Raw genomic sequence first — 24,197 nt, 5'->3', positions numbered from 1 at the left:
ATGAAAAGTTTAGTTTTGTTTGTTTGTCCTAAAATGAACAGTATGCACATTTTCCATCATGTTCGCACATCTGAGACCTTGTCAAGTGTTAGTGCTTTTAACCTCATGAAATCCTTCAGTAGCCATAGGTGCAGTTGAAGGACACGGTTTCTAGGACAGCTCACTGCCAAGAACAACAAACATCCTCAGCTGAAAGGCAGCCATGGCATGGCTGCTTTCTTTGTTTATGCCAAGATGCAGCACAGCCAGCCAAGGATGGCATAGATGGAATGAGAATATGATGGCTGCAAGGAGCCATGGGCAACACTTTGTCCAGCTTAAGACACCAGCCTCAAAGCACACAAAGGAAGAGCAGAAGAGGAGTTTGGAACATATTCTTCAAACCTATTCAGTGGCCACTCAACCAACCTAATTTAGGCCTTAGGTAGGCCTAAACTTAGACCTGAGATTCTTCACCACATACATCCCTAATGCACATTCTACACAAGACTGCTAGGTAGTTTAGATCAGTCTCCACTGATGCAACTTAGACTGTGAGCTGTCACATATGTTAGTATTTGGCCTTCCCGCCTCATGAGAATCTCACTCAATGAGAGTTTAAGAAGGGTTGTTGAGAACTAGGAGCACAGAGGGAAGAAAGAAACCACAATACAGAAGGCCACAAATTATATTTGCCCTGCAGCTGTATTTCATCAGCTGTTCTGCAGGAATGTGCACTATCTCAAGAGGGAGCAACCGGGCTGGTCACACTAAGGGTGTAAAAGGACATGAGAGAATCGTGGTTAATCAGCCAGGCCCCACACCCCACATCTCAGGGGCTTCATAGCACTGCGTGCAATGCTAGTGAGGGTTTTCTCAAGGGATTAGCAGCTTTTCCATTTTAAATAATTTACACAAAAGCATCTTTCTTCCCTAAGTCTGGTTATTTTTAGGCAGAGAAAAATACACACACTTATCTATATAAATAATCAGGACCATATGGCCTAAGCATTCCAAACAGATCAGTTAAACCAGCTTTCCAAGAGAACGACTTTATGTGTGTGTGTGTGTCTCTAAGTATGCTTAGCACAGATGAACTGTGTACTAGTCTGGCTTCCTCAGAGACCTGAGTACAGGACTGATCCACTACTGACTTACAACAGGTTCTACAGGTGTCTCAGGCTCTACAAAGAAGGAGACAGTTTATTTTCCACAGAATATTCATGCATGGCTGTGTTTTGTGCCCAACCCAACACTGCATGTAAGTGCCAAAGTGAGTACAGAAACGAAGACCAATGCAGTCCTTGGAGCCACTAAAAACTGGAGAGAGTCCAGGCCACTGAGATAATCAGAATGCTGGAGAACCTAACGTATGAAGAAAGGCTGAAGGAACTGGGTTTGTTCAGCCTCAAGAAGAGAAGGCTTGGGGAAATCTAATTACCATATTCCAATATCTAAAGGTAGCTATAAAGATCAAAGTACTTCACAAGGATACACAATGACAGGACAAGAAGCAATGGGCACAAGAGGTTTTGAGAGAAATCCCACATGGATATAAAAAAATTAGAACAAATAAACATTGAAATAGATTTCCCAAGAAACAGTGGGATCTTCCTCACTGGAAATATTCAAGGCTTGGCTTGGCAAGGCCCTAAATAACCTAGTCTAGGGCCCTGCTTTCTAGAAAAGCCCGGGCCAGATGATCTCCAGCAGGTTCTTCCAGCCTAGACTTCTTTGTGATTCTGTGATTCAGAGCTCTTCATGTAGGCCAACATTCCAAGTTCAGTAAATACATAAATAAATAACTAAATAAATCCCCCTAAATGTGTAAGTTAAGCTCAGATGGTGATGAAAGGCTTGTAGCCTGTATCCAAATGCTCTGAGTTCTGCAAGCCCAAAGGCTTTGATAGTCAGAGGGAACTGAAAATGAGTGCACAAAGGAATAATCTTGAGACAGGTGCACAAAAAATGACTCGGGCAAGTTTTTCAACAGGTTTTGCAGCAGAGCTGGCCCTGAGGCCCCAGCTGTCAGGGGGGTCCCAGTGCTGAAGGCATTGTACCCTGCAACAGATTGACCATTTTGGTATCAAATGCAAAAGGATAAGCAAGATCAGTCCCCATGTTTCTAGAAAAGACAGTGTTCCCTTTGCTGCAAATACACAGCAACTTCCACAATTCATCTTTGGCTTCCACTCCCATTCTGCCACATGGCAGGTCTGCACAGAGCTCTGGGAGATAAATCTCCACACAGCCAGCAGGAATCATGCAGCAACCTGCACATGGGAGCTGAGGAGACAAACACATCCCCCAGGAGATCATGTTTATTTTTAGGGCTGAAGAGCCCACTAAAAATCTGTTGAAGAAAATAAAGACAGAGTCCCGTGGTGACAGCTAATGCTATAAGTAAGAAGACAGATGCATGTGTGTGTGGAGCAGATTAGCTGAGAGAGCCCTGCCAAAATCAGTTGGCGTATAATTTTCAGGTCATAAAACTGTTTTTAATAGTAGGGCAGGAGCAAGCTAATATTGCTTCTGTGTTTACTTGTTTGTTTTAATTCCTAATCCTAGGAAGAAGTCACTTTGAGCATTTTGCACTGTATATATGCAGTCAGCGAGCCCGAAAATTAAGAGCCTTGACTGGGGAGTGAACGAAGCTCTTTGTGCTGCCCAGCCTCCAGCTCCTCTTGGCCAGCTGAGATTTTCCCTCATGTGGGGAACTCTTTGACAGATGGTATAATGGGGCTCAGAGGGGCACTAATCCCCCAGGGTTTTGGAGGGTCGTGCAAAGAGTATGAAAGGCCACGCTGAAGCATACTCCAGCTACTCTCAGCCAACAGCCACTTTGGCACCATTCCCAGCTGGTGTAGGTTATTGCAGTCTCTGGAGTATTTCTAGCTCCTGAAGGGGGTAGGAGTATAAGAGGGGAAGAGAGAGAGAGTGAGTAGGCTGCAGCATCTGTAAGTCCCTCGGTAGAAAGTATGGTTGCAGCCTTCGCTTTATACACACATGCATGCACACACTCACACAGTCATGCTTGGCGCACACAGCCAGGAGCGACTGAGCCCTGGGCAAGAGACACTGCCAGCAGACAGAGCCATGCCAAGCTAGAAAAGCTGATTCCAAGTGGATGTCGGGTCCCCACACTCAACAGAATATTATTGATCTGTGCTTGCACTGGGCTCTGTCTGTAAAGCCCATCAAAATGGGGTGATGAGCAGAGTGGGGTGCCCTTAGAATAGTCCTTAAGTGGGCGACTGAGAGTAGGAGGATTTCAGAGATTTGATCATTGCTGCTAGCGAGGGGCAGCAGTATATTTTTAGCCACCAAAAGCTAACGGATGACCAGATATCAGTATTGCTAGCGCAGCTGTACTGTGACAAAGCGGTGAAACAAGGCTACGTGGCTCATCACTATGTTTTCCCTCACCTCACGGTAAATTAAACACAGAACAATTCTCCTTTTCCCTAGCTCTCCTCTGGTCTTTTCATTTCCATCAACATGATTGCAAACTCCAGTCCTTTTGACCTGTACTGGAAGAGAGAGAAAATCAAACACGCACATCTCTTAAATTCATGATGTTAAAGTTATTTACCTCTGTTATCTCTAGCCGAACAGAGTACTGCAGGGGCTTTCTCTTGCAGAAATATTTGTCACTGTTCTGGCTTCAGCCTCTTGCTTTTTTGTTGGTACTTTAAAAGGAACAGTTTTCCTTCTAAACAGACACTTGGTTTTAAATCAGTGTTTAGCCCCATTACTCATCTAAGTACTCATTATTTCTCAGTTCACTGATATTTATTCATCCACATTTGATGAAACTGAGTTCTTCTTCATATGCTCTTCACAGCTTCCACGCTTTGACTGTGGTCCCTGGTGTACCCAGCTGCTTTTCTGCCTATAAAATTTCTCTGTATGCATTTTATTTTTTGCTTCATGCATAGTTAGAAGCAAGATGAATCCTCCCTTTGAGTGATTGCTTTAATATTCATCCCTTTTTGTGCCTTTTCGTGTGCATTACTTGTTTTTGTACACGTGGGATTTGTGTCAGGAGGTGCTAATTTCTTCCTCTGACGTGGGTGTTGTAAGTGACAGGTGTTAATGAGGTTTGATCTGTGACTTTTACTTTATTCAACTTAAGGGTTTTTCTTCTCACTTTAGCTGTCTCTTTAACACCTTTGATAGATGGCATACAACTGCATATCAAGGCATTTTGAGAGGTCTCATTGATATTTATATGTTTAGCATGTACTCCACTAGCTCTCACTGTGAACTAACCCTTTAACTGAAGAGCTTTTCATTTTGTGCTCATACTTTCAAGTTTCTGCCCTGACTTCCAAAGAAATGCATCCAGCCCTTCCCAAAGGACCTTGAAAAGAGTAAGAAAAATGAGAGTCACAAAGAAAGCAGTGTGACAAAGAAATATCCACATATGTTTAACCCTTGCTCTTCCTCTAGAAGAAAAATATGTATATATGTATATATATATTTTTTAAAAAGATTCCATTTTTGCTGAGACAGTTTTTTTCAATAGTGATAAGAATATCCTTCTGAATAAAAACTTCCCTCAGGTTGAGACTTAGTCCTGACAGCAATGACTCAACTGCTATAAATTCCTAACTGGAAATAAGCCAACCTTTAACCTGGTTTGGACTCTGCAGAAAATCATGGGCAAAAAGCAGTTTTGCACTTGCCTGTGGGCAGACTTTTCCTGCCTTTGATGTGTTATCCACATGCTGTTGCAGGGAGCTTTTGTGATATATTGGCTGCAAGGATGGTGCATTTTTCTGTACCAGTTCTTGCAGTGAAAAGTGATGTTTCCTTTGAAATGGGTCACCATGGTCTTGTTCTGGAGTTAGCGTTAATACTGTTAACTTAGATCTTATTCCCTTCTCCATAAGCTGCTTCCTCTGCTAGTTTACTTGTTATATTAAGTTCTATCTTGCCTAGGGTTGCAATGTAGGTGGCTGTGGCTGAGCTGTTCAGCCTCTCTCCATAGTCAGTGGGCAGAAATGAGAATTTCCGTGAAGCAGTTCATTGCATTTGGGAATAGGTGACTTAACTGGAAAATAAACCTGTCAAGGCCCAGACACTAACCCAGTTGTTGTCCTCTCTGTCGTATAAGAAAGGTACCACATTCCAATTTAGGTACATGAACCCCAATCTTGCCACCTCTTCACTGATCATTTATGATGCCTTTTACTCCCCCCTGACTTTTCCTCCATTCAGAAGGGCACAAGGATCTTTTTGTCTTACTTCTAACTACTGACCCACATTTAAACATACTGGAAAAGCTTTGTAAAAAATCTTTTAAAATCTCCATTCTGCCAACACCCCTAAATCCTGATGGCTTCTTTGATAAAGCTCCTAAAGAGTAGTTGAGTTGCTCTGTGTTTATCCTAATGAAGCAGAAAAGGCCTATATTACCTAAAAGATCTAGATTTCTACATTTTGGGATGCCACTGAAGACTTTCAAGAGAACAGGAAACCTGACCACCATGAAGGTCCACCAGCATGAGGGCTTTCTCATCAGCCATACCATGAATCTGCAGCCTGCAGCACCTGAGATGGACTGAACGCTTGCTGTTTGCCAGTACCAATATAAAACTCCTCATATTATTCTCCTCACCAAGCAACAGGTCATTAAGGTAATAACAGTAATTTAAAACTGTAATTATCCCACCAGCAGTCAGAGAGAGAACAAACTATGGGAGAATCATTCATTTATTTCTTGCTCAGTGGGACATCCTAGCACTACAGAATATGCCACCCCAAATAGCAGAGTCCCATTTCCAGTGAATAGGAACCCACATCATAAGAAGTCACATTAACAGCCGTGGCAGAGAGGTCAATGAATTTACATTGATCCAAGGTACCAGCTGGAAATGGCAGGGGGTCTTTCCACAGCACCATGTCCTGCTGCGCCATTGTTTATCTTCCATATGCTGTGTGGAATAAATAGAAAACGTTAGCCTCCAACTGCCCTGCAGTCAATAAATGTCACGCAGGATTTTTAAAGAAAAAAAATAGCCATTTACATTTAATTTGTAGCTGCTGAAATGGGAGAGAGGAGAAAGGAAATTCACTTGTATCTATGTATCTCATGATTTCTGGACATGTTTGTCAGACCTGCCCTGAGTTAGCCACATGTTTTGCTGTCAATGAGAAAGTTTCTCTCCTCAATTTTTGGTTGGGTTGAGTACACATTTTGATTGACTGTTGGAAAATCCTCACTGTAGCTGTGCACTGAAGGGAGAAAAAATCTTCAGTCGAAGGGAATAAAACTCCTGAGAAGTACATTCTCTGCCACCCTGTGCTAAATGTGGCCATCCACAGCTGCATCAAGCAGATACAAAACATACAACAGCAGTAAGCAGACACATGGACTCAAAAGGGTATCAGGGAGCCTGGCCTTTGTAGTGGAGAGTCTGTGGATTATGGAAGAACATGCACTTTCTGCATGTATGTATTTTAAGTAGCTCTGTGTGCATAAACAGAGAGAAAACAAGCTTTTCAGACTAGCTATGCCTCACCGCTTTGAAGCTATGCTGTCTGAGTCATGAAGGAACTTATTAAGAGCTCCAAGGCACAAATGTTAACATGACCATGGAGATGTTGTTTTCTCTTTCCAACACTCGGAAGAGAATTCACTTGTAACGGTCATAGGGAAGGTGATCAATAGAATCTGTGTGTCTGGCATGCCTTTCATCTCATCCCAAAGCAGGCATCTCAGGTAGCTGAGATGAATCACGCACAGTCATTAGTTATGTAAAAGCACTAGAGATATAAAATTAGGAGCAATGAATCTGACCATCGAGGTTTACTTCTGAGTAAGAAATTTTCATGATCTCTAAGGAAAACAGGAAAATATCCTCAGAGATTTGCTATTTCTGTCATATAAAAAGCAAACATAATTTGTCTTCTCTCTTACTGATAGACTAGAAAACAGTAACTTTAGGGACTGGAACTCCTGAGGTCAGTAAAAGGGATTCCTACAGACACTGGTAGGTTTTGAATCAAGTCTGCAAGCAGAGGCTGAAAAAAGATCTTCACATCAATACTTATTTAAGGTAGGAGCAATGTCACAGTCAGTGTCAGTGTTCAGTCCCAAAGACTTGACAATTGCCTCCAGCCAGGATGCCTCGCATAAAAGTTGGGGGTTGTGGTTGATAGCAAGCTGAATATGAGCCAGCAGTGTGCCCTGACAGCCAGGAGGGCCAACTGTATCCTGGGGTGCATCAAGCACAGCATCGCTAGTCGGTCAAGGGAAGTGATTGTCCCGCTCTACTCTGCGCTGGTGCGGCCTCACCACGAGTACTGTGTGCAGTTCTGGGCACCACAGTACAAAAAGGATGTGAAACTGTTGGAGAGTGTCCAGAGGAGGGCTACGAAGATGGTGAAGGGCCTAGAGGGGAAGATATATGAGGAGTGGCTGAGGTCACTGGGCCTGTTCAGCCTGGAAAAGAGGAGGCTGAGGGGAGACCTCATTGCAGTCTACAGCTTCCTCACAAAGGGGAGTGTAGGGGCAGGCGCTGATCTGCTCTCTTTAGTGACCAGGGATAGGACCCCCGGGAATGGTGTCAAGCTGAGGTGGGGGAGGTTTAGGCTGGACATCAGGAAGAGGTTCTTCCCTGAGAGGGTGGTCGCACACTGGAACAGGCTCCCCAGTGAAGTAGTCACTGCATCAAGCCTGTCTGAATTTAAGAAGCGATTGGACTGTGCACTTAGTCACATGGTCTGAATTTTTGGGTAGACCTGTGCGGTGCCAGGAGTTGGACTTGATGATCCTTATGGGTCCCTTCCAACTCGGGATATTCTATGATTCTATGAAAAGTGCTTTGCCCCTTTTTAAACTTGCATTTGTTCCTAGCCCGTTACTGGACTTTCACAGCTGTGATGGGCCAAACCCACTTCTATAGAAACGTTGGACTTTTTTCTAAAACTGGTTCAAATTTCTTACTATGGTTCATCACAAGCTGGTTTAAATTTCCTAGTACAGTTCATCACAAGGATGGGTGAAGGTGTAAGGGATTATGTGGGAGAGAGAGCAGAAAAGGACAGATATACCTTGGGAAGGCTTGGCTGCCATGCTTTATCTTGGGCAATAAAAAAATCAAAGGTTTTGCTCATGCAGTGGGCAAATACATACATCTCTCATGTATAACGGTCTGATCATCCCTGAGCTTTCACCCTGCTGACAGTGTTCTTTGGCACTACAAAAGAGAGATTCCCAGTGAAAATTCCCCTCTGATACAGCAGCCTTTTTTCCAAGTATCATGTAACAAAAAATGCCGTGGGGTTCCACAGTAATGTGAACCACTTTATTCAATATTTATCAACCTAAGCAGGTGCCAAACAGTAGAGTTATTTGGGTATTTTCCAGAAATGCAGTTTATCATTGGAAAATGCCAGTTTGTTGAAATGGATATTTGCTTGGGAATATGCCAATTTTGATGAAATTTTCATAAGAAAGGTTGCCATGGTGGGGTTGGATTTCTGGTCAAAATGCCAAAGAGAAAGAGAGACACTTATCTCTCTTCTAGAAAAGCCATTTTTGCTATGGTTAGGGTATCTGCTGAAGTCAGGACATCCAGCTCTAAATCTATATCCAGACCACAGCCTTGGACCTGGCAGCTCAGTTATCTTGTTGAGTAGTTTAGCAGCCCATTTTCTGCCCTGAGATGACTGTGTTTCAGTGTCCCCTGTAAAAGCTGTTCCACGTTCTCTGAATAATTACTGGTGTAGGAATTTGAACCTTAGTACAAACAACAAGGCTTGAGACTCAGCTAAGCTCTTTCTTCTTTTCTGGCCAAATATTATTTATTCATTAGAAATTTAGTAACTAGAAGGAATAGCTGTTCTTCACTTAGCATCAGTGTGTGCCCCCAAATCTCATTAATTGTGTCTAAGCAACACTAACTGTGTGTGTACTATACAGGTGACTGGGCACTGGCACAGGCTGCCCAGAGAGGTTGTGGAATCTCCTCCCTGGAGATCTTCAAATGCCATCTGGATTTGGTCCTGGGCACCCTGTTCTGGGTGTCCCTGCTTGAGCAGGATGGGACCAGATGGACCCCAGGGGGCTCTGCCAGCCTCAGCCATTCTGGGATTCCGTGTCCATGTTCATAGCTGTGTGTGGTTTGCCTTCCACCCACACTGCAACCTTGCAGATAGCCTACAGCTTGCATGTTGAGAAAACAGTGCTGAGCAGCAACATGTGAGCCAAAAGCCTGCCTACTTACTCCCACATGCTCTGGCAGGCACATCCCAGCAATACTGAAATCAAACACTTAAATCAAACAAATCAAACACTTTGATCAATTGAATTGGATCAAGTGCAGAGAAGGGTCTGGTCTGAATGGAAGACTGAGGGGCATCTAAATTAAGGCAGAAAATGAAGATGTTGACCTCAACAAGAGTTAAGGACATTGAGCACAGTGGAAAATGCTCATTAGGGGTGTTTGGATCCACATCCTTAAATGAATTAGTTGAAGTTCAGAGAAGTCTTATTTATTTGAATTCAGTGAGGGGTGCTGGATATCAGCTTCTGGTTTTGGCATATGTCTGATGTCTCCAGCTGAGTGAACTTCTGACTATTTTTCTGGTAAATTTCCGCAGTTTTATGTCCTTAATGTCATCTGAGCAGACAAAAACAGCAGTTTTATTTTGTTTTGTTTTGTGTTTTTTTTTAACCAAGAAACGTTTCATTATAACCACAGCTAGTCAAGTAACCTCACTGTGGATAATAATTGGTGAGAATGTTTTTATGTTTTCTCCCTGGAGTAAATATTATTTGCAAGTATATGATCCGTCAGGGTTCTCCAAGGAACAATAGAAAACAGCAGCATAAGCAGGATTTTTTCTACCGTGATCCAAACAGTCTCATGCTTATGTAGGAAATGGTACATAGGAAGAGAACTTACAATATCTGAAACATTAGTTTTTTTCTATATCCCACTGCCCAATGTGCTGAGTGGAGGCAGAAAAACTGGGTGTTTATCTATCTATCTATCTATATGCATATATGCACACTCACTTACGGGAAGGAGGAGGATCGTTCTGTTGATGAGTCAGAGTAGGTTGAGTTGAGAAGGGAAGGGGAAGTGTGAAGACTGCAATAACTGTTTCCCCTATCTAATTTCCAGTTACACCATTTAACATTCCCCCAGTCATGAGACCGTGTGAGAAAGAAGCCATGCAGTGACTGCCCAAAAGGCATCCATTTCCAGAGAGCTGAGATGGAGGCAGAGCATTCGGGTTTCCTTAGTCAGAATGGAAGCTGTGGGAGAAAAGTGCACTTATAAGGGTAAAGGAAGGGACAGAAAATAATAGAAGGGAAAGTCTTTGTGGGGGAAAAAAAATCTATGCTTTCTTTGCTAATGGCTGCTGAAGACACCTACCAGAGCCCTGCATGAAAAAGCTGTGCAGAACTGGGTGTTCACAGAATCACAGACTGGCTGAGGCTGGCAGGGCCCTCTGGGGTCTATCTGGTCCCACCCTGCTCAAGCAGGGACACACAGAGCAGGGTGCCCAAGACCACGTCCAAGAAACTTTTGAAAATCTCCAAGGATACAAACTCCACAACCTTGCTGGGCAGCCTGCACCAATGCTCAGTCGCCCACACAGTAAAGTGCTTCCTGAAATTCAATGTACAGACAGAATTAAATGCACAGACAGGAAAAAAAAAAGTGCTGGGGCAAATGGTCAAGCAAATGGAAACAGGAAAGAAGGTTGTCACTACTCCCTGGGAAGGAAGTGACGTGAAGTGACACAGCCACGGAGGGTGTGGAGTTGTTTCCATTCACTTTGGTGTCTGTGGGGGCTCCGCTACTTTACCTCTCAGCTCCAGGTCTGGCTATCACCAAGGTGCAGGCACCAAGCTGGGTGCCCTGAGAGAACAGAGGGCTCATCCATCTGGACTTCCCCTGTTGAAAGGTCTCCCTCTGCATTTTTGAACAATAACCAGTGATTGCTCCTTCAGGAATACCACAACCAAACTAAGACACTGCATACCAACACTGTCATTTCTCACTTCCAAAGTGCCACCACTACATTGATCTTTACATAAAGGGTGAGTTACAGGTTGTATGCCTGGTGCAAATGACACTGAACTGGCACTTGGTAGTTCTGAAATCTCAAATGTACACACCCCCTTACATAACTCTGCGAGTATGCATTTTCTTTTAATATAATAAAGAGATCATCAGGAGAATAACAGATTATCAATTTTCTCCACTGGTAAATTTAATAGAGGACAGACAAATGGAGCTTTAAAGCTGCAAAGACTAACATTGTCAAAACAAAGAGATGATAAAGATTTATTAAGTAAAAAGCTCAGATTAAGGCATTAGTTTGGGGCAATCCATGGAATGTAAGATGAACATCTATCCTCAACATGCCATTGGTTTCTACAGTCAAACTGAATTAAAAACTGAATGTAGTTCCACCACTGTGATGAATTGCTTCCAAAGTATGATCATCTTAAATGTTTATGTTTTCAGTCATTATGGTATATTTCAATGCTTTATTACATTTACACAGACTTGCATGCATGTAATAAACAAGAGAGAAAAATTAAAATTCCAATCCTAGAAAAACCTGGACATTTGTTATTTCCTTTGATCACTTGGGAGTGAGCATGACCAGAGCCTCAAAGGACGAGGTCAGTGCTTCAGGCTTTTCATGGCTTATAGGCTGTGTCCTATCAACCACATCTACATGATCTTAGGTCTTAGTTGGACAAAGCATGCAATGAAATCCAATCCTGACTAAAAAAACATCTAAACACATGCCTAAGTTCTGTTTTTAACAGCAAAGAGTTAAATGTGTCCTCAAGTCCTTCACTGGCCAAGGAGCTGAGGTAAGTACGTAGCTCCGGGACACAGTTAGCTGCCACATAATGCTTGTTCCATGCATCCCTCTGCCACTTGGTTGGTCCTAAAATATAAGTGAGAGTGTTTCCATCTCTCTCCTTGCAGACTGCAGCCACACCTGGAGCCCAGCATCTCACCTGGGAACACGACCATCCACCACGGCTCACTGGAAGGGGTACGGTCACAGGTTATCGTCACAGGAGCCACCACCTGCATGCACTGCTTTCCTTCAGTAAACTGAGTGTCTCTCTTTCTGTCTCTCTCTGAAAAGTCACCACACAAAGGATAAAAGTGGTTATTTAGATGAAGTTACTGAGATGTAGCCAAGTGTTTGGAATAAAAGCATTACAACACCTAAATTGTGATTAACCACTTTACGCTTTAGAGTAAAGCTGGAAGTTCATTGCAGCTGTTTCAGAGGTCATCATAACGTGGACTTTCACTTGGGTCTAAATCAATTACTTCCATCAAATCATAAATATGTATATATGAGAGACCATCAGTAAAGTTTCATTTATTCATGAGCCTCTGTCTCTACTAATTGCAACATTTCCAAGTATAACAGAAAATACAACAGTCTTCCTTCCCTGACTTCCTTCTTGATTATAGCATGATATGATGAAATAATTAATTGCTGCAAAGATTGTGCAATTAAATGTCTGGCTATTATTTCACAAGTCTGAGAATAAATCAGAGATTCATTTTGTTGTATTCAAACTTGGCCATAAAATTTACACAGGTGGCATCAGCACCAGATCTTATGTACAGTTGTCTCAATTTCTATTTTAGTAAGCTTTGAGGAAATTAGAGCTTCAAAGCAGTTTATCTAGCAGACTGTACAAATTTGACCAGAGATCTCAGCAGTAATTACAAAATCCACAAGTCCTGAGCTATGAAAAAGTTTACGAATACTAGTGGGTTTTCAAGACATTCTCAGAGGTCCAAATATTTGCTGCAGATTGCATCAAAATGAATCAGCCAGCCTCCTGAGCCAGGAATGAAATAATTATGGTTTTTTTTTTTTTTTTCCAGTTTAGGCTAAACTGAGACTCAGAATTTTAATTCCTTCCTCTTTTTCTTCCTTCCCCCCAAACCAAAAAGAGAATATAAACCTCTCGTTTTTCATAGTCCTGGCTCGAAAATGCCTACTCTGATTTAGTTAAAACTTCCTGGAGAACAAACATGTTTCTCACAGGAGGCCGTGCAGCAGAGAGCAGAGCAGAAATGGAGGGGTTTCAGGAAACCTTTCTGAATCAAGCTTCTAGTGCAGAGTGAGCTTTAGCCAGAGGAGACCAAGGAGTTCTGCTTTTTCTTTTTTCTTTTTTTCCCTTTATTATAGGAAGAAGGTGTCATTTCATTGAAACTGAAACTTAACAAGGAAACTGATTGATTTTTTTTTTTTTGAAAGGTTTTGAGGCCTTTACGTGGCATATCTGGGCAAAACTGGCAGAAAAGCAACTACAGTGATGTTCTGAGGCCCTGTAGCTGGGGCAAAAGCCTGGACTGCTGCTGATAACAAGTAGGTTCAGCCCTTCCAAACTTGTGAGAAAAAAAAATGAATCCTGGTCCCTCCCCACAATTTGCCTGCCTTCCTTTTGGGGCAGTAAACTTTCCAAACCAAAAAGATTATCTACCCATGTACATGCAGCAAAACAGGGGCTGGATTTGGACTGGGGCTTCTGACTACTGTCACTTCATAAACAATCACACCCCTCTCCATTTATTTTTAACTATTGTCAACCTGCTGGCTGCATGCTGAGCTAAGTTGTGCCTTGTGCTGGCCCGAGACACTCAGAGGAGTAAAGCAGTGTGCTGTTGAGAGCTGCACTGGCCGCTGATGGAGTAGGGACTGGCAATGACCCTCAGGCAGACAGGGCTGCAGGTGCTATTGCAGCTTGAGGACTCCCTGCAAGGAAAGACTGAGGGTGCTACTCTGTTTCGAGAATACAGATGAGGACTGGGATTAGCTTTAATTATTCTCCTCTTCTTAAAACAGCCTGAGCATGCAATATTTAAGCTGGGTGCTGGCAATGCTAGGACCCTCATGGTAATTCCTAGGTCTTTAAAATCCTGAAACTCATTACAACCTATCCCTGGTTTTCTTCCTCTAGACACAGACCGCAGACTCTAGAATCTTATACAGTGTTTCTTCAGTGACCTCCATACACTCAGTCCATGTCAGGCCCCAAAGCTTTCACTGAGGATACTTTAGCAGAAAACTGCTGACTTCAGCCTCATGCAGCAGGACGAGCATGGTAAGAACAGATCTGAGGACAGGCACTGTTATTCTCGGATTCACAGTTCACTTCTGCTGCAGTTTTTAATATCTGCTGTACCTCTGTTCTCCAGTACCCAGTCTTCAGTAACTTTAGGCAGTTCAGTGTCAGCTCAAAGCCACACGATAACTTCAGATCCCGGATCCAAATTTAAGCTAGTTTCCATAACCTGACCACTGCAAGCTTAGAGGTTTTGGCTCAATATAGGTTTGTAGAATGTGACTGAGCAAAACCTAGCCAAGGCAGATTTGGGTTTGCTTTCCCTCTTAAAAAGAAGCTGTAATCCATTCAAAGAATTACCAAGGTATTTTGGAACCAAAATAGCTCATTTCTCAAGTTCACACCAAGGTAATGTGTTATTAACCTCCATTGTTCAGTTTTAATCTCTGTCCATGTGAACAAAGTTGGATTTTGGATTTTTGCAATCCTGCAATCAGGATTTTTGCAATCCTGACAAAACTCAGAAATGAATGGATCTGTGTGAAGGAGAGGACAGCAAAGGGCACTGCTGTGCTATATTATTCTGAGGCCAAAAAAGTGAAGGACAGAAACTATTTTCCGGACCATTTAGTATCATGGGTTCCTCTATCACGGGCTTACTCAAGTGAGCAGAGTTCACATCTCTGAGCAATGTCTTCAGCCTTTGGTGCCAGGGTGCTCCCAGCTGGGGAGGCAGGGAGGCAGCCCACAGGGAGGGGAGGCTGCTGGCCTCTGGGCTCTTTTGCATAGGATCAGAAAAGATCCTATGCAAAAGAGCCTCAAGTCTTAATCCCCTGCTTCATTCAAATCACCAGAGAGCATGACAAACTCACAGTGACTGTGACTGAAGAAGTTCTCCAGAAGCCACCAGTTGGCACTTCCCAGTGGTAGCTATAATCCAGGTTTACTGGCCAATTCCTTCTTAAGCTGATTTTGTGCCATGTAAAATGGGTCTGCCTGCTCTGCTGTGCTGATAGGCAGAAGTAAACAGAAGCTAGCCAGAACGCCTGGGAGCAGAGCTAATGAGAAATGCCAATTAGCATTGCACAACATAATGCGCTTAGTGCAGAACTGGCAGTGTTTTGTGGCCTGTAGGTCAGTCAAAGGATATTAAGGACCTTCCCACCTAGGAAACATGGATGATAACTTATTTTCTGATTTTTTTTTTGTTAGTTGTTTATTTGTCCTAAAATAAATAAATAGATAAATAAATAAATCAGAGGAAGTATTGCAATCATGAAATACCTTCACCAGCTCCCCAGCCCTCCTTGCAGCAGGAAGGAAAGGCTAGTGAGGGAGATGCTAATGGGAAAACATCTGGCACAACACCTGGCAGGGCTACAAGATGGGGATGTGGGTGGCTGCGTCTTCCTGAAGGGGGCCTCAGATCTCAAAAGATTGGGAAACGTTGCTCCGAAGGACTGTGGAAGAAGTGAAGTGCTGCGAGGGTTGACAGTAACAGTGTGATATTGTCTGTGTAGAGCCACCAAATACCTGTTCACATCCCTTCTCCCTGGTCTCTGTTCTCTTGGCAAGGAGATCCAGAGATCCAGCTGTTGATTTCTCCAAAGTCAGCAGATTTTGCACTCCTTTCTCTGTTTTCTCTGAAGTGCAGTTTCTGCCTTTGTCTTTCTCCTTAATTAATTCTACATCCTCCAACTGCCCCTTTTGCCATTCCTGGTCTTTAATGTGCTCAGATTTATATGGTTCTCGATGATAATCCTTAAAACTAAAGTGTATAGCTATCTATTTAATCCGTTTTTCTGCCTCCCTTGCTTTTCATCTCTGTAATATGATTCTCTCCTTCCTTTTTTTTTTTTTTTTTTTTTTTTTTTTTTTCTGCAGGCAGCCAATGCCAAAACAAAGCTAGTCTTATTACTCTGGTCATACATTTTTAATGAATTTTTGTTTCACGCTCACTATTCCATTTTTGTGAATAGATTTCTATCTCTCTTTCATGTATTATTATTTACAAAGCTTTCTCACACGTCTCCCTGCTGAGACGCTTTGACATTATGTCTCAGAGAAGTAGAAGGATGCACATTAGCAAGCCAGAGACAAGCTGGTTCCAGCACACAAATTGGCTGGTTTCACTGGGCTTGATGGGAGCCCAATTGCTCGGTACTGCATCTTGAGTCAGGCTCAGCGTGATGTTAAACAGAGCTCCACAGCCTCTTGCTGAAGGTTGCTCGGATGTAGGTGGCTCAGAATTGGTCAGAGTGAGTGGTGTCTCTGCATCCATTGCACAGCTACATCCCCATAGCATTAATCTCAGAACTAAACTCTTCTAGGAAATGGTTGTCCAAGCAACATTGCATGAACTACAGTTCTGTTTGCTTTTCTGCCTCTGTGAAGTGGCAAGAATATTTTTTGCATGTTGCCTCTATACCTTCTGTTCTGGCCTAGTTAAGTTCATTTAGTATTTTGCTTTGGTTGGGCCACTGGTTCTTCATTTTTCTCTTTCCCAAGAGGCTTACAAATGCATTTTTCTTCAAAGTCCTTGAAAGGAGTCATTTCCCCATCACAGTTCTGTATCTTTTCATTTTCACACTTTACTGCAATCAAGATGGTGCAAAGTCTTTGGATTCTTTCTATTCTTGTATTTCAGATAACACAAGCAGTAGTCAAAGTCTCTTCAGGTGAACAGAAGGCTCCACTTCTCCCTGCTAAAGAAGAATCTGCTAAAAAAAAAAATCATATTTTTTTTTTCCTCCCACTTTTTTTGCTCAAATATTCCACTGCACAGAAATCAAATAAATTGTTCAGAAAACTTCAGATATCTTACCTTCAACAAGACCTTTCTTGGGCAGCTAGGGAAAAAATTGGTTTGTCAGCTTATTTTTTGACTCCACCATGGTACTGTCTAATCTAATTCAAAACTCCGAATCTAATTTTGAGGGCCCTCTATGGACTGCAGTTAGCCTATATCACATATCAATTGTTTGTGTTGAAAGCTGTTCTGTCTTTAAAGTCTATTCAGATGAAAGGACTTACCCAAAAATTCGTATCGAAGAAGCTGGGAAAACAGTCCATGGCTTCATGTTTCATTTCTATTGGACTCCATGTTTCAAAATATCATCATTGTGAGCAACAAATCTGCTTTTTCTCAGAAATAATTTGAATTAATAGGCTGAGAAGCTACATAAAAAGAGAAAAAGTCCAAGGGTGTTCTGCAATAGTATGCAAGAAAAAACAAGATTCTTCAAATATACAAAATCAGATTTTTCTATATACATTATTTCACACCCAATACTTAACCCGTTATTTCTTAATTTCATGTTTAAGCTGTCTAGACTGTCTTAAAAATCAAATATTAATAAATAAAAGTTATGAGGGCACCTTTTCCTGTTTCTTGGAAGCAGGGCAAAAAAAAATGTTATAGGAAGAAAATATTCTCACAGCATTTTTATATTTTAAAGAGAAAATTAAAGTCTTTGGAAAACTCTGCAAGTACATAGTAAATGCGGCTGCCCTGTTGGCTTCCTTTTCCAAATTCCACAGTGATATGGTGGATTTTGTACACAATAGTGGCTGACATTTCAATAGCTTGCAAGAAGTTTTGCTGTTAGCATCCCAGCCTCAAACACCCAGCAGTATTTCCATTTCCCTCAAAAAAAAAATGTTTAGAAGGAAAAGAATTCAGAATTGAGTTGTCTGGAATTATTTTTGGACTGAACTTGAATCACCTTTGGCATTAAACATGTCTTTCATTTTGGCACTTGAACTTTGCTCAAGGAGATGGGGAAGAGCACAGGCACAGTGCCATGTTTTAGAACAAAATACCCATTTCACATCACATTCCCACTGCCTGTATCTAATTGCATGTGAATATCTGACAGGAAATGGAACAGGATACTCAGTATTTAATGCTTTTAGGAAACAGATAATCAGTAAATTGCTCTTTTCTATAGTTAAAGGAATGATTGTTTTACTGGACTGACCAAAATCAAATTGTACCAGGGATGCCAAAGCAGAGAGACAATCTGTACCATACCAGCTGTAAATGAGATAGTTCTCTCTGGCGTTTTTTTTTTGTTGTTGTTGTTCTTGTTTTTTGTTTTTTTGTGTTTTTTTTTTTTCAGTTTTATATGCGTTTCTTTCCCTAGTCTGATGGTCTCTCCTAGTACCTGCATGTTTGGTAAGGAGAAAAAGTTTAACTTTCAACAGTGTTAAGATAATTAGCTGTCATATGCAGTTTCTGCCATGTCCCCAGCCAGGATAACATCATCTATAATAAAGTATCAGGGCTGGCCCTACATTACAGAAATTATCTGTATTCCTAATGATCATTTTCCAGCTTTTGCGATAGGAAGAGGCTTTGCACTTTTTAGGTGTCTTGAGATGTTGATCTTTTTTTTTTTTTTTTTTTCCCCATAATTCCCTAATAAAGAAATGAGGGGAAGGAATCCTTCTGGAAAAACAATAATGGTAACAACAAGTTTTCCAAGGAGAGGCAATATTCGTAGCCTCCACCTAGTGGTAACTGTTAATGATCTTCCTGTGAAACTTTCCCAAAGCAAGTTTCTTCTAGACTGTGCCAAGTTCTTGGTGAATTTATATTCACTGAGAGACACATTTAAAAGCCCAGTACTCAAGGGCACTCTCCTCTCCTTGGAGACTTCAGAATTACTTTTTGCATTACTTTAGCTAACTTGTCTAATATGTCCTTCCTCCTCAGTGACAGGGGGAATGCAGATGTATCAGATGAGGTATGCTCCCTAGCCCCCATAATCCCACACTTTTTAAACAGATCACAGACTCTGGAGGAAGAAGGATAAAGTCAAATTTCAAAACACAGCAGGTTATTTGGATAATGCTTACTCATTTCCAATGTGAACTTCTAAATTCTAGTATGGCTGGTGATTCCATATTTGAAAACAAGCCTTCTACTTCTCAGGGTACATTCAGCCACTGTTCAGCACAATGGGATCTGAAATATTGTAGTGGGGTTCCCATGGGTCAACCTACTCAAAATTTCCTCCCTTGCTTCACTAGAGATCGTATTTCCACCTAGTTCAATAAATGGTAGAAAAAATTGACCTGATTTTTTTGCTATTGTTTTTGCAAAGCATCATACAAAAGAAGTGCATCAACTGGATGGCAATTTTTCTTGTCTTCTTTACAGAACATGCTCTGTAAGTGACATTAATGTCATTAGAGTGCATGTGGTTTGTGTAGCTACTGTGGTCTCAGCCTAGGAAATGTAGGACTGTTTTCTTAGAGAGTTGTCAGTCTTTGTCATTTTGCCCAGTGTGGTTTTGTTAGTATTCATCACATTAAAATATAAAACACCTACTAAAGAGAAAAAATCTAATTGAATGATACAGCTAGGTAGGAAAATTAAGAGATGAGCCCAGGGGACATCTTGAGTAGCTTTCACTGTTCTAAATGATTTCCCTTATAATGAGAAAAAGAAACATTGAGGAAGAGTATGAATATCTAACAAATATATTACATATGACTTTAAATTGTGCATGTGGGCAGAAAGATTATATTTTACTTTACACATTCCTGCATGAGAGAAATAAAATATTTATTTTAGAAAGCAATCAGAGATGCAATTTAAATTAAACTATTTGAAGATGACTGATGTGCCAGATGACAGTGAATTTAATAATACTGTACAGTCTTTGACATCTCTAACAGTGGGATAGTGAAGCACTCCATTAAACTTTACAATGCCCCTGCCAGGTATTGCTATTAGAAGCTGCTAAAAGGAAGGTGACTTGCCCAAGGTAGTACTACATGGGCAATAAACCTCAGAAATCTAGATATTCCCTGATCTAACTATGAAACCTGAGCTATGTCAGCCCACTTACCTGGTCCCTCACCCTGGGACTCGGTGGTGTTGTCAGACCTCCATATCATGGTGTATATGGTGGATGACTCCTGCAGACACAAGTTGTTTCTGCCTCTGTCTCAGCTGACTTAGTTGGTGTGTCTGTTTGCTAAACATCGTGTCAGAAGGACCAAGGTTAGCTTTTGTGGATTTTTCTTGGATTATTACAAGTTCAGCAGTTTGTCTCTTGTTAGATTCCCAAGCTGTGACTGTATGGGAAATAAATGACAGCATTGCTGTACAGACTGAGAATGTTGGCTTTTTCTAGTGGGAGCAGCAAACACAAGCAGCTCTGAAAAATTATACAGATGTCCATTTGTTTCTTAAAGATACATTCATCTTTCAGAAAAGTGTTTCTGAAGTCACATTTGGACTTGGCTTTCTTTAACATCCCATATTGCTAATTGATTTTTCTGACCTTTCCATCCCGTATGAAAACAGCACGGTTGGGACCTCTGAGGGAAAGTACTGTTTGCTACCACAAGAACCACATGGCCAGCAGCCAGCAGCACAATTACACCACGTGCCTGGAATGATAATTGAGATAATGCTCCTTTCTTTACTTTTAACCTTCATATTAGCACTGATGCAGACTTTGCTTGACAGAGAGAAAGATAAGATGGGGCACTTAAGTATATTATGAAAGCACTTTAGAGAAGGATCCCAGAAGGTAACACAGAGAGACTCTACTCACGTTGACCTGATGATGGGTAGCCTGTGGAGAAGAAAATATAAATTATGATTATGATTATCATTATCATTATTACCGCTGCTACTGCTATCATTGCTGTTATTACTACCATTACTTGCTGCATTGAATGAGGATCTGGGAGGTGTTAAGGTGGTAGTGTCTACTAAACAGAGAGTAGAAAGGAGAAGAACATCTTGCCCCATCCCTGAAAGTGTAGGCCTCATCCCTGGAAGTGTTGAAAGCCAGGTTCGATGAGGTTTTGTACAACCTGGGCTAGTGGGAGGTGTCCCTGCCCATGGCAGGGGGTTTGGAACTGGGTGATCTTTAAGGTCCCTTCCAGCTCAAACCACTCTATGATTCTGTGATTCTATCATCTCGTCTCATGAGGAATCTCTACCATTTTCTCTCCTCCCATCCCCTTTGTACAGCTTTCCCAGACTCTCCAGATCAGTTTCATTTTTTTCCCTTCTCCCATCCCTGTTTTTTTTCTGTAGCCTGACCTCCGCTCCTCATCACTGAGGCCACAGAATGCCTGGGAAGCCTTCAGATAGTTCCAGACATTGGATTTGCAACAAGGAATGAAGACCCAAGCCAAAAACTGAAATCAAAACTGGGCCACCAGCAAAGAATTTGGCAGCATCTTTCTTTGGGGATTAGACCCTTTGGAGATCTACGGTGCTCAAATCTGGATAGCACATAATGAGAGACAGTCCTTTTCCTCAAAAACACTATGTCTGAGCTTCAGAGGGGAGGCCAAAGAATGGGAAATACATGCTGGGCAATAATAATATAGGACACAAAATAAGATTCATCAAGAGAGACAAAACTTTGCTTTAAAATCAGAACTGAGGCAGAGGGGGTAAACAGTGGTAAGACTACAATGCATTTCATATAGATCTAGACTGAAATAATAATTCCAGATTTTAGTACTCCTAATTTTCTGTTGGATTTCTTTTTCCTTCTTTCTTTCTTTCTTTCTTTCTTTCTTTCTTTCTTTCTTTCTTTCTTTCTTTCTTTCTTTCTTTCTCTTTCTTTCTTTCTTTCTTTCTTTTTCTTTCTTTCTTTCTCTTCCTTCCTTCCTTCCTTCCTTCCTTCCTTCCTTCCTTCCTTCTTCTTATTTTTTCTCTTCTCTTCTCTTCTCTTCTCTTCTCTTCTCTTCTCTTCTCTTCTCTTCTCTTCTCTTCTCTTCTCTTCTCTTCTCTTCTCTTCTCTTCTCTTCTCTTCTCTTCTCTTCTCTTCTCTTCTCTTCTCTTCTCTTCTCTTCTCTTCTTCTTCTCTTCTCTTCTCTCTCTTCTCTTCTCTTCTCTTCTCTTCTCTTCTTCCCTTCCCTTCCCTTCCCTTCCCTTCCCCCTTCCCTTCCCCCTTCCCTTCCCTTCCCTTCCCTTCCCTTCCCTTCCCTTCCCCCTTCCCTTCCCTTCCCTTCCCTTCCCTTCCCTTCCCTTCCCTTCCCTTCCCTTCCCTTCCCTTCCCCCTTCCCTTCCCTTCCCTTCCCTTCCCTTCCCTTCCCTTCCCTTCCCTTCCCTTCCCTTCCCTTCCCTTCCTTCCCTCTCCTCTCCTCTCCTCTCCTCTCCTCTCCTCTCCTCTCCTCTCCTCTCCTCTCCTCTCCTCTCCTCTCCTCTCCTCTCCTCTCCTCTCCTCTCCTCTCCTCTCCTCTCCTCTCCTCTCCTCTCCTCTCCTCTCCTCTCCTCTCCTCTCCTCTCCTCTCCTCTCCTCTCCTCTCCTCTCCTCTCCTCTCCTCTCCTCTCCTCTCCTCTCCTCTCCTCTCCTCTCCTCTCCTCTCCTCTCCTCTCCTCTCCTCTCCTCTCCTCTCCTCTCCTCTCCTCTCCTCTCCTCTCCTCTCCTCTCCTCTCCTCTCCTCTCCTCTCCTCTCCTCTCCTCTCCTCTCCTCTCCCTCCCCCTCCCCTCCCCTCCCCTCCCCTCCCCTCCCCTCCCCTCCCCTCCCCTCCCCTCTCCCCTTCCCTCTCCCCTTCCCTCTCCCCTTCCCTTCCCTTCCCTTCCCTTCCCTTCCCTTCCCTTCCCTTCCCTTCCCTTCCCTTCCCTTCCCTTCCCTTCCCTTCCCTTCCCTTCCCTTCCCTTCCCTTCCCTTCCCTTCCCTTCCCTTCCCTTCCCTTCCCTTCCCTTCCCTTCCCTTCCCTTCCCTTCCCTTCCCTTCCCGTCCCTTCTCTTTTTTCTTTTTGTGTGTATATGTGTACAGAAGCCCAAAATCTGTTACTTTTCTGTTCCTTTTTTAATTGCTACTTTTCTTCAGTCCAGATTTTTTTGGCATCTTGGTAATGAGATATTTTTTTTTCCAGGTAAATCCCCAAGGTTTTTGTCTATCTTTAGGTTTAACATATGTCTAAAAACTACCTCTATGTTAGCTTAACACTTCTATTCTCCCTAATGGGTCCCTTTACCAATATTTTGCACTTTTTATACACCTCTCATGGGTACTAGGCTAGTAATTTTTAAGCCCAGATTTACCATAAGAAGTCAACCCATATTTAATAATAAAATAATGTAATAACAATAAACATAACACCACCTAAAAAAAAAAAAAAAAGCCTTTGAGGCAGCATGAGTCATAACAATCCATTACTTGTTGTCCTTTGCTTTTTTCCTCTTCTGTCTTCCACAATTAAATCCTAATGGTCTCAGAGAAGAGATTCTCTGGGGCTTTTATACAGCGTATTTTTTCTGAAATAAATCTACAATCACTTGTGCAGTAGTGTTCAAAACATATAAATAAGCTGCTCCTTTAAATATATATATCTATCTATATATAAATATATAATATAACACATATAATATATAAATAAATATAAATATATATAAATATATAATATATATTATATATAAATAAATATAAATATAAATAAATATATATAAATATAATATTATATATATATAAATATAATAATATATATATAAATATATATATATAAAAGTAGGATTTTAATGCGCACTGAGCAGTTTTAAAGTGCTCTTTGCCAATTAGTGTTTGAGAGAGGCCATGGAAGAGCTGTTTATAAAGCTGTACTGCACAGTAGGGGTGGACGCAGCCAAAAACTTCCTGGGGACTGTGCATCATTGCTGCCTCTCCCGTCAGACTGAGTGCTGCTGACAGGAAGATGAAATCCCATTAAACTACTGCTTTCTCTTCTTCCTAGCCTCCCTCCCCCAGGAAATTTGTCCTGCGGCGGGGTAGGGATCAAGGCAGTGCAGATCACATCTGGGGCCAACTCTGTTTTTGCATCACTGCTTGGAGCAGATATGACTAAGACGCGATTCCCCAGCTGCATCCTGACTCCTCTCCCTGCTTCATCTCTGCTCGACTTCAGAAGCTGTAAATTTCCACCCACTAATGACACATGAGCTGAGTGAGGATGGCTGATTTGGCCACTCCTACTGGAAAAAAAAAGGGGGGGTAGGGAGGCGGGAGGAATATTAAAAACACATCCAATAAATGTCATGCCAATGTCAATTAATTAGGGAGAGGGAATAGTTCTGAGATGGCTATGTAGGGCAGCACTGCTTTAGTGACAATTTTTTAAATAATCAAAACCAAAGTGTTGGGATTGCTGGAT

At 42.0% G+C, this 24,197-nt stretch overlaps 1 long non-coding RNA gene across 2 annotated transcripts in view; it reads right to left on the bottom strand.

Annotated features, from left to right (window-relative positions):
* Nucleotides 1-4,410: 4,410 nt before the first annotated feature.
* LOC136789800 (uncharacterized) overlaps nucleotides 4,411-24,197 on the bottom strand; it is a 33,046-nt gene continuing 13,259 nt past the window's right edge. The window contains exons 3-7 of one of the 2 annotated variants that reach the window (XR_010828815.1): nucleotides 20,635-20,655; nucleotides 19,921-20,049; nucleotides 16,887-16,911; nucleotides 11,984-12,109; nucleotides 4,411-5,918 (exon numbers count right to left, since the gene is read on the bottom strand). This is a non-coding gene — a long non-coding RNA (uncharacterized lncRNA). The remainder of the gene's footprint in view (nucleotides 5,919-11,983; nucleotides 12,110-16,886; nucleotides 16,912-19,920; nucleotides 20,050-20,634; nucleotides 20,656-24,197) is intronic. The other variant, XR_010828814.1, reaches the window with a different exon arrangement.

Source organism: Anser cygnoides, chromosome 2, assembly GCF_040182565.1.
Source record: "Anser cygnoides isolate HZ-2024a breed goose chromosome 2, Taihu_goose_T2T_genome, whole genome shotgun sequence".
Taxonomy (NCBI): domain Eukaryota; kingdom Metazoa; phylum Chordata; class Aves; order Anseriformes; family Anatidae; genus Anser; species Anser cygnoides.
This window is presented reverse-complemented; position numbering and strand designations above follow the sequence as displayed.